Here is a 9,477-nt window from a genome sequence, read left to right as displayed (position 1 = left end):
CATGTGGTTGGGGGAACTGAAACCTCTGGTCAACAACCAGCAAGAAACTAAAACCTGCCGACAACTTCATAACTGAGCTTAGAAGCAGATTCCCCAAGCCCTGGTAGACTGCAGCCTTGTGAGAGCCTGAGCCAGAATCACCCAGCTAAGCAGCTTCTGGATTTCTGGCCTACTGAATTTTGAAGTAATTTGTTACACAACAATAATAATGAATACAAGGAAGCAATAAAGAATGGGGCTTTAGAGTTCAGCTCAAGTTTGAATTGCAGGTCTACATCTTACTAGCTATACCTTAAACAAATTCTTGAACATCTCTGTGCCTCAGTTTACACATTTCTAAAGTGGCGTTGCTCAAAACTGCCTCAGAGAGGAGAGCTGAGTGATAGGTGGTGCCCACCTTCATGGGCAGGTATATGAGGAGAACCCCTGGGCTCCAGTCAGTGCCAGAAGGGTGCAGCCCTGCATCATGTCATCCCATTTTGATTGATTGGCTCAGATTGCCACTGCCGTGTTGCCTTTCAAGGTGTGTCTATGAACTGGGGAGCTCCAGCAATTCTCAAACAATAAAAATTTTCATATGCTGGAACAGAGAAGAAAAAGTCTATTTCCATGACTTGAGCCCACTGCTTACTTTTTATTAGGCCTAATTTGATTTATTTCCAATTTTGGGAATATGAATCAGTGTTTACTTTTATTTATTCAATATGCTATGTTCCAGGCTCCGTTCTAAGTCTCTTCCATTTATTAGAATTTACTGATTCCTTTACTTATTGTAATGTTGTATACACACACACACACACACACACACAGAGTACTGTTATTTCCAGTTGGAGAAACAGAAGTACAGAGAGGTTAAGTAATTTGCCCTGTGTCACACAGCTAACAAATGGCAGAGCCCAGATTCATACTTGGGCGGTCTGGCTCCAGAGTTGGTGTTGTTAACCACCCAGCTATGCTATATCTCCTTGTTTTCCCATAGCTGAAAACTCACTTTTGTTTGGATGTGTGACTACCGCCCCTAGAGGGCAAGAACAAGCTAAAGGTGCTCCTGGACAATCAATCCAGGGGTTTGATGAGAGACAACGTGGTGAGTGGAAGGGGCATCTTGGGCTTTGGAAATGGTCCTGGCTTCAGGGCCTGGCTTCTGTGTTCCTGGCAAGTTACTTCACCTCTCTGAACCTCAGTTTCCTTATCTCTACAACTAGAACAACAATAATAATTCTAGACTACTGGGAGGACTTCCGGCAAGATGGTGGCTGAGTGAGCTTGCCTTGCCGTCTCTCCTGGGAAGAGGCAGCTGGGCACCGCTGGAGGTTCTCCGGGACCAGGCTTTTTCAGGATTTTTTCAGGGCAGGAAGTGTCTGGACATCGATTTGGTGGGAAGGTAACGGAAAGGACTGGTCTATAAGATATAATTTGGGACTTTTCAGGAGGGGGAGGCAAGATGGCGGCTGAGTGAACTTCCCGGTTACTAGCTCCTGGGGGGAATCGGCTGGGAGGCGTCGGAGACTCTTTGGGACCGGCTGTTTCGGCATTTTTCCTGGTCCGGAGGTGTCTGGACATCGATTTGGAGGGAAGGTAACAGAGAGGATCCATCTGTGAAATATACACGGAGATCCCAGCTACGTGTGGAGGACTCCCTCCTTGGGTAGGCGGAGCCGAGGCAGCTAGCACCGCGGCGGGTGGAGGGCGGGAGAGCCGAGCCGCGCTGTGACGCGGCGGGTGGCAGGCGAAGGAGACAAGCCCAGCCGAGCCTAGCCGTGCCGCGGTGGGCGGCGGGCGGCGGGCGGGAGAGCCGAGCCGCGCTGCGCCGCAGCGGCGGGCAGTGGGCGGGGAAGCCGAGTCCGGCCGAGCCCGGCTGAGCCGCAGCGGGCGGGGGGGGGGGGGGGGGCGAGCCCAGCCACGCCGCGCCGGGCGGCGGGCGGGAAAGCCAAGCTCAGCCGAGCCCAGCCGAGCCGCGGCGGGCGGCGGGCGGGGGACCGGAGCCCAGCTGAGCCCAGCCGAGCCTGGCGGCGGGGTTTCTGTTCTTTGTTTTTTTTTTTTTTTTTTTTTTTTTTATTTTATTTTTATTTTTTATTTTTTGTTGTTGTTGTTCTTGTTGTTGTTGTTTTTTTTTTTCAATCCTCTCTTTCTTGTCCCCAATATTCTTCTTATACTATTTTACCTTAACAATACAATGGTCCTACAGGAAATACCTCACATTTGCTGGGTTTCCTCACCCTCCACTGCCTCATTTCTCTGTGAATAGATTTAGCCTATCTACACTATCCCCTTTCCCCTACAACTTGATATCCTCCACCATCTGCTATCTCTCCTATATTCCATCTCCCTTTCTTTGATCCACAAAGTGTCTAACTCTTAATTTCTAATACCTTTGTTTAGTTTTCCATCTGGTATTCGTCCCTGAAACTATTACCTTTCTTTTCTCTTTCCCTCTCTCACGAAAACAATAGCCTCTTAGTACGTACCACATTCCTCCCATATTCAGTCGTCTACCTCATTATAGGTACTTTCCTACTACTATAACTCTACACAATTTACATGATCTAACCTCCATCCTCCCAGAACTCATATTGTTGCTTTGTAAACATATATCACCAATACTACTTCACACTTTTTCCTTCCTTACACAATTGACTTTCCCCAGCACTAATACTTTCCTTTAAAGTGAGCTTAACTAGCAATAAGAAATTGGAATAAGAAGAACAAAGTGACAAAGAGAAGATATAACACTTACGCAAAAACAACAGCTAATTAATCTCCAAGACTAGACAAAGAAGCTAAGGAACTGATTAAACCCGTCAAGAAAAAATGTTGACAAGACAGCAACAAAAATCTACAAACAAAACCAGTAATCAGGAAAACATGGCTGAATCCAATCAACAAACTGAACATCAGGAAGGGGGGCAGGACTTCGCACAAGCAATGAAAGATCTCAGAACATTTATCACCGACAAATTTGATGAAGTAATGAAAGAGGTTAACAGCGTGAAGACAACACTTGGAGGGGAAATTGCAGACATGCGCAAAAAAATAACAGATATGATGGAAATGAACACCACAATTCAAGAAATCAAAAACACACTTGCAGCAAATATCAGCAGACTAGAAGAGGCAGAGCAGAGAATTAGTGATGTGGAAGACAGTGCATTGGAAATCAAACAGATAGTAGAAGTGGTCAATAAAAAGGTAGAAAAAATCCAGATAGGACTTAGGGACCTGAATGATAACGCAAAACGCTCAAACATACGTATTATAGGCATTCCAGAAGGAGAAGAGAAGGGAAAGGGGTCAGAAGGAGTGTTGCAGGAAATAATGAATGAAAACTTCCCAAATCTACTGAAAGAGACAGATGTACATATCCAAGAAGCACAGCACACTCCACTGGTCATAAACCCCAACAGGCCCACCCCAAGACATATACTTGTCAAATTATCCAATGCTCAAGACAAAGAAAAAATTCTAAAAGCAGCAAGAGAAAAGAAAACCATCACATACAAGGGAAACTCCATAAGATTAAGTGCTGATTTCTCATCTGAAACGATGGAGGCTAGAAGGCAGTGGTATGATATAGTCAAGGTACTAAAGGAAAAAAATCTCCAACCAAGAATACTCTATCCAGCTAAACTAGCATTCAAAAATGATGGAGAGTTCAAAATATTCACAGATAAACAGAAACTGAAAGAGTATATCAACAAGAAACCTCCCCTTCAAGAAATTCTTAAGGGAATTCTGCAGGAAGAAAGGAAAAAACAGGACAGTCAGAGATGGAGGAGAGTGTAAAAGCAACAAGAAAGACAAAAATAGAAGGGGAAAATAAAATAATACAAACAAAATATAACAAACACAAATCCAACCAAAATATGGCTACCATAAATAACACTCTAAACGTAATAACACTGAATGTTAACGGATTAAACTCACCTATCAAAAGATTCAGACTGGGACACTGGATAAGGAAATACGACCCATCTATATGCTGCCTACAAGAGACACATCTTAGACCCAGAGACTCAAGGAGGTTGAAAGTGAATGGCTGGAAAACAATCATACAAGCAAACAACAACCAAAAAAAAGGCAGGAGTAGCTATATTAATATCAGACAAAATAGACTTTAAATGCGAAACAATTGTGAGAGACAAAGAAGGATACTATATTTTAGTGAAAGGGACAATTTGTCAAGAAGATCGAACAATCATAAATATTTATGCTCCTAACAAGGGCGCCTCTAAATATGTGAGGCAAACACTGGAAAAACTAAGTGAAAGAATAGATGCATCTACAATTATAGTGGGGGATTTTAATACACTATCAACTCTGGACAGAACATCTCAAAAGAGAATCACTAAAGAAACAAAACATTTGAACAGTATATTAGAAGAGCTGGATCTAATAGACATATATAGATCATTACACCCAAACACAGCAGGATATACATTTTTCTCAAGCGCACATGGAACATTCTCCAAGATTGACCATATGCTAGGCCACAAAGAAAGGCTTAATGAATTCAGAAAGATCGAAATCATACAAAACAATATCTCTGACCACAGTGGAGTCAAGCTGGAAATTTGCAAGGGACAGAGACCCAGACTTCACACGACAATTTGGAAATTAAACAGCACACTCTTAGAAAAACAGTAGGTCAAAGAGGAAATCTCAAAAGAAATCAATGACTACCTTGAAACAAATGATAATGATAACACAACATACCAAAATTTATGGGATGCAGCAAAAGCGGTACTGAGAGGGAAATTTATAGCCATAAATTCATATATCAAAAAAGAAGAAAGAGCAGAAATTGAAGAATTAACTGCACATTTGAAGGAATTAGAAAAACAACAACAAAGTAACCCAACAGGAAGAAGAAGGAAGGAAATAACAAAGATAAGAGCAGAACTAAATGAAATAGAAAATAAGAAAGCACTTGAAAAAATAAACAAGACCAAGAGCTGGTTTTTTGAGAAGATCAACAAAATTGACAAACCTTTAGCGAGACTAACAAAGAAAAAAAGAGAAAAGATGCAAATACACAAAATAAGAAATGAGAAAGGTGATATCACCACTGACCCCGCAGAAATAAAGACTATCATAAGAGGATACTTTGAAAAACTATATTCCAACAAAAATGACAATTTAGAGGAAATGGACAAATTCCTAGAAATACATAAGCAGCCCATACTGACGAAAGAAGAAATTGATGATCTTAACAAACCAATCACAAGCAAAGAGATAGAATCAGTCATTAATAATCTCCCAACTAAGAAGAGCCCAGGGCCAGATGGCTTCACAGGTGAATTCTACAAAACATTCCGGAAAGAACTAACACCAATCCTGTTGAAACTATTCCAAAAAATCGAAACAGAAGGAACACTGCCTAATTCCTTCTATGATGCCAACATTACCCTAGTACCAAAGCCAAACAAAGATACCACAAGAAAGGAAAATTACAGACCAATTTCTCTAATGAACCTAGACGCAAAAATACTTAACAAAATACTTGCTAATCGTATTCAACAACACATTAAACGAATTATACACCATGACCAAGTGGGATTTATCCCAGGTATGCAAGGATGGTTCAACATAAGAAAATCAATCAATGTAATACACCATATAAACAGATTGAGAGAAAAAAACCACATGATTATATCTATAGATGCAGAAAAGGCATTTGACAAAATACAGCACCCCTTCCTGATAAAAACACTCCAAAAGATCGGAATACAAGGAAACTTTTTGAACATGATAAAGAGTATATATGAAAAACCTAAACCAACATTGTTTACAATGGCGAAGTCCTGAAATCCTTCCCTCTAAAATCAGGAACAAGACAAGGATGCCCATTGTCTCCGCTCCTATTTAACATTGTCTTGGAAGTACTGGCTCGAGTACTGAGACAAGAACCAGATATAAAAGGCATTCAGATTGGAAGGGAAGAAGTCAAAATTTCATTATTTGCAGATGACATGATCCTATATATAGAAAACCCTGAGAGATCTTCAACAAAGCTCCTAGAACTCATAAATGAGTTTAGCAAAGTCGCAGGTTATAAGATCAATGCGCAAAAATCAGTAGCATTTCTATACACCAATAATGAGCAAGATCAGGAGGAAATCAAGAAACAAATACCATTCACAATAGTAAATAAAAAAATCAAATACTTAGGAATAAATTTAACTAAAGAGGTAAAAAACTTATACATCGAGAACTATACAAGATTATTCAAGGAAATCAAAGAAGACCTAAATAAATGGAAGAATATTCCCTGTTCATGGATAGGAAGACTGAATATTATTAAGATGTCTATCCTACCAAAACTGATCTACACATTCAATGCAATCCCAATAAAAATCAACACAGCTTCTTTAAGGAACTAGAAAAACTAACTATGAAATTTATTTGGAATAAAAAGAGGCCCCGAATAGCCAAAGACATATTGAAAAAGAAAAACGAAATAGGAGGAATCACACTTCCTGACTTCAAAACATACTACAAAGCTACAGTAGTGAAAACAGCATGGTACTGGCATAAGGAGAGACACACAGACCAATGGAATCGAATTGAAAGTTCAGATATAGAACCTCATGTATATAGCCATATAATATTCGATAAAGCCACCAAACCCTCTCAACTGGGAGAGAATGGCCTATTCAACAAATGGTGCCTGGAGAACTGGATAGCCATATGTAGAAGAATGAAAGAGGATTACCATCTCACACCTTATACAAAGATCAACTCAAGATGGATCAAAGACCTAAATATAAGAGCCAAGACCATAAAGACCTTAGAAAGCAGTGTAGGGAAACATCTACAGGACCTTGTAATAGGAAATGGCTTCATGAATATCACACCAAAAGCACGAGCAGCAAAAGAACAAATAGATAAATGGGACTACCTCAAAATTTTTAAAGCCTTCTGCACCTCAAAGGAGTTTGTCAAGAAAGTAAAAAGGGAACCCACACAATGGGAGAAAATATTTGGCAACCATATATCTGATAAGAGACTTATAACTTGCATATATAAAGAATTCATATATCTCGAAAACAAAAAGATAAACAACCCATTTAAAAAATGGGAAAAAGATTTAAACAGACACTTCTCCAAAGAAGAAATACAAATGGCTAAAAAGCACATGAAAAAATGCTCCAAATCCCTAGCTATCAGGGAAATGCAAATCAAAACTACAATGAGATACCATCTTACTCCCATAAGATTGGAAGCCATGAAAAAAACAGTAGAATACAAATGCTGGAGAGGATGTGAAGAAAGGGGAACACTCATCCATTGCTGGTGGGAATGCAGAAGGATCCAACCATTCTGGAGGACAGTTTGGCAGTTTCTCAAAAAATTATCCATAGATTTGCCATATGACCCAGCAATACCACTGCTGGGTATATACCCATCAGATCTGAAAACAAGGACACAAACCGATATATGTACACCAATGTTCATAGCAGCATTGTTCACCATCGCCAAAAGTTGGAATCAATCCAAAAGTCCATCAACAGATGAGTGGATCAATAAAATGTGGTATATACACACAATGGAATACTACTCAGCTGTAAGAACCAATACACTACAATCGCACGTGATAACATGGATGAACCTTGAGAATCTTATGTTGAGTGAAGCAACCCAGGCATTGAAGGACAAATACTATATGACCTCAATGATATGAAATAAGTTAACTGCCTCAGAGAGCTAGAGTCTGGAAAAGTGGCTTACTGGAAATCGGGGGGTGGAGGAAGGCTGTGAGTTAATGTCTGTAGGGGTGGAATCTGTGATGAGCTGGGGGTAAGTATGAGCACAAAGAAGGGACAAAATGGGGGCAAGGGGTTACCTTCGGTTGGGGTTTTCTGGGTTTGAGGGGGGCTGGGGATGGGAAGAGGGGTAATATGGTCCAAGAAATAGGTGGGAGGGAGGGACAACATACAAACATGGGAGAGTGCCAGAAGTTCGTTGAGAACTAAATGTTGAGTAAAACGTATCAAAGTATAAATAGGAGGGTCACCTGGTTAGGACGCTCAGGGGGTATGGTCTGATGCGGGACGGACTCCGGAGGGAATAGCTGAAGGCTCATTTTGCCAAGGTGGGTTCTACCATTGGGTGGGGTGGACCCATATCCTGGGGAAGACTAATGCCGTCGAATAGAGAGAACTGTATCTCTCGTGAGAAAGGACGGCTCCCAGGGCATTAGATTGGCAGGCGTTGTGGGCCCTAAGGGGAGGGGAAAATGGACGTGCAATGGATAGAACAAAGGTAAATAAGGGGGCAAAAGAGGAGTTATGTGAGAGTACACGAGGATGAATATAAAACAGATAATATTACACCAAAAACATATAGGGGATGACAGACTAATAATGAAAACCATAAGACAAAACATAGGATAACTAAAAAATTTAGAAAACTGTACAGCCTAAAGTATGGACCACATAGTAAGCACAAATGTTACCTTGTTTGAAAACTATAGTTTCGGAATCTGTACATCAGTTTCAGGAAATATGATATGAATAAGTTAAAAGATTATTGCTGAGGAAGGGAAAAGGTTTTATGGTGGATCTGGGGAAATACTGTATATTGTATATATGAATTTTGGTGATCTAAGACTCTTCTGAAGCTGACATTATGTTGGGATTCACTTTACGGGAAGTTTTGGATCACAGAGTGGTTCAACAATGGCAGCGGAGGAATACTGATATGGGATGTTATTGACAGGATATATATGGTTGACAGGGAGTTATACAGGGCATATGCCCAGGGTATATGGTAATGTCTATATATACTCATAGTGGAAACAATTAAAAACAACAGCTGGGGGGGTACTGGGCTCCTGGCCGGGGGGTCACTGTTGTGGGCCCTGGGAGAGCAGCGGCAATCCTCCAGGTGCAACGGCAAGAACCAGGAAGGAAGGCGGGCCCAACAGTGGGCTCTTGATACTAATGGCTACACTTTTGAGCCTATGCACCTGCAATAAGAACAAGGCCTAGAGTAGCATTGTGCCTGGGGGTTTCCTCCTGACAGCCCTCATGTTACTCAAATGTGGCCACTCTCACAGCCAAACTCAGCGTGTAGATGTGATGCATTCCCCCCAGCGTGGGACATGACACCCGGGGATGAGCCTCCCTGGCACCGAGGGATCACTACCACATACCAGCTGAAGAAGCAACTAGAAAATGACCTTGAATTAAAGATTCAATGCGGAACAGCAGAATATACCTGTCTACATATAATAACATGACTTCGGGAAGTGGTTTGACCTAATGTAAGGGGGAAATGGAAAGGAGAAATGAGATTATAAGGCTGTGAGTCTCTAAAAAAGAGTCTGGAGGTTGTCAGAAGGAATACCCCTATGTACAACTGAACAGAGTCTAAGAGACAGATAAGGTAGATACAACCCCAGGTATTGGTTCTTTTGAGGGATAAAGAGACCCACGGGTTCTATGATCATGGCAGAAGGGGTTCACTGCCATGACA

This window comes from Dasypus novemcinctus, chromosome 10, assembly GCF_030445035.2.
Source record: "Dasypus novemcinctus isolate mDasNov1 chromosome 10, mDasNov1.1.hap2, whole genome shotgun sequence".
Classification (NCBI taxonomy): Eukaryota; Metazoa; Chordata; class Mammalia; order Cingulata; family Dasypodidae; genus Dasypus; species Dasypus novemcinctus.
Note: the sequence above shows the minus strand (reverse complement) of the source record.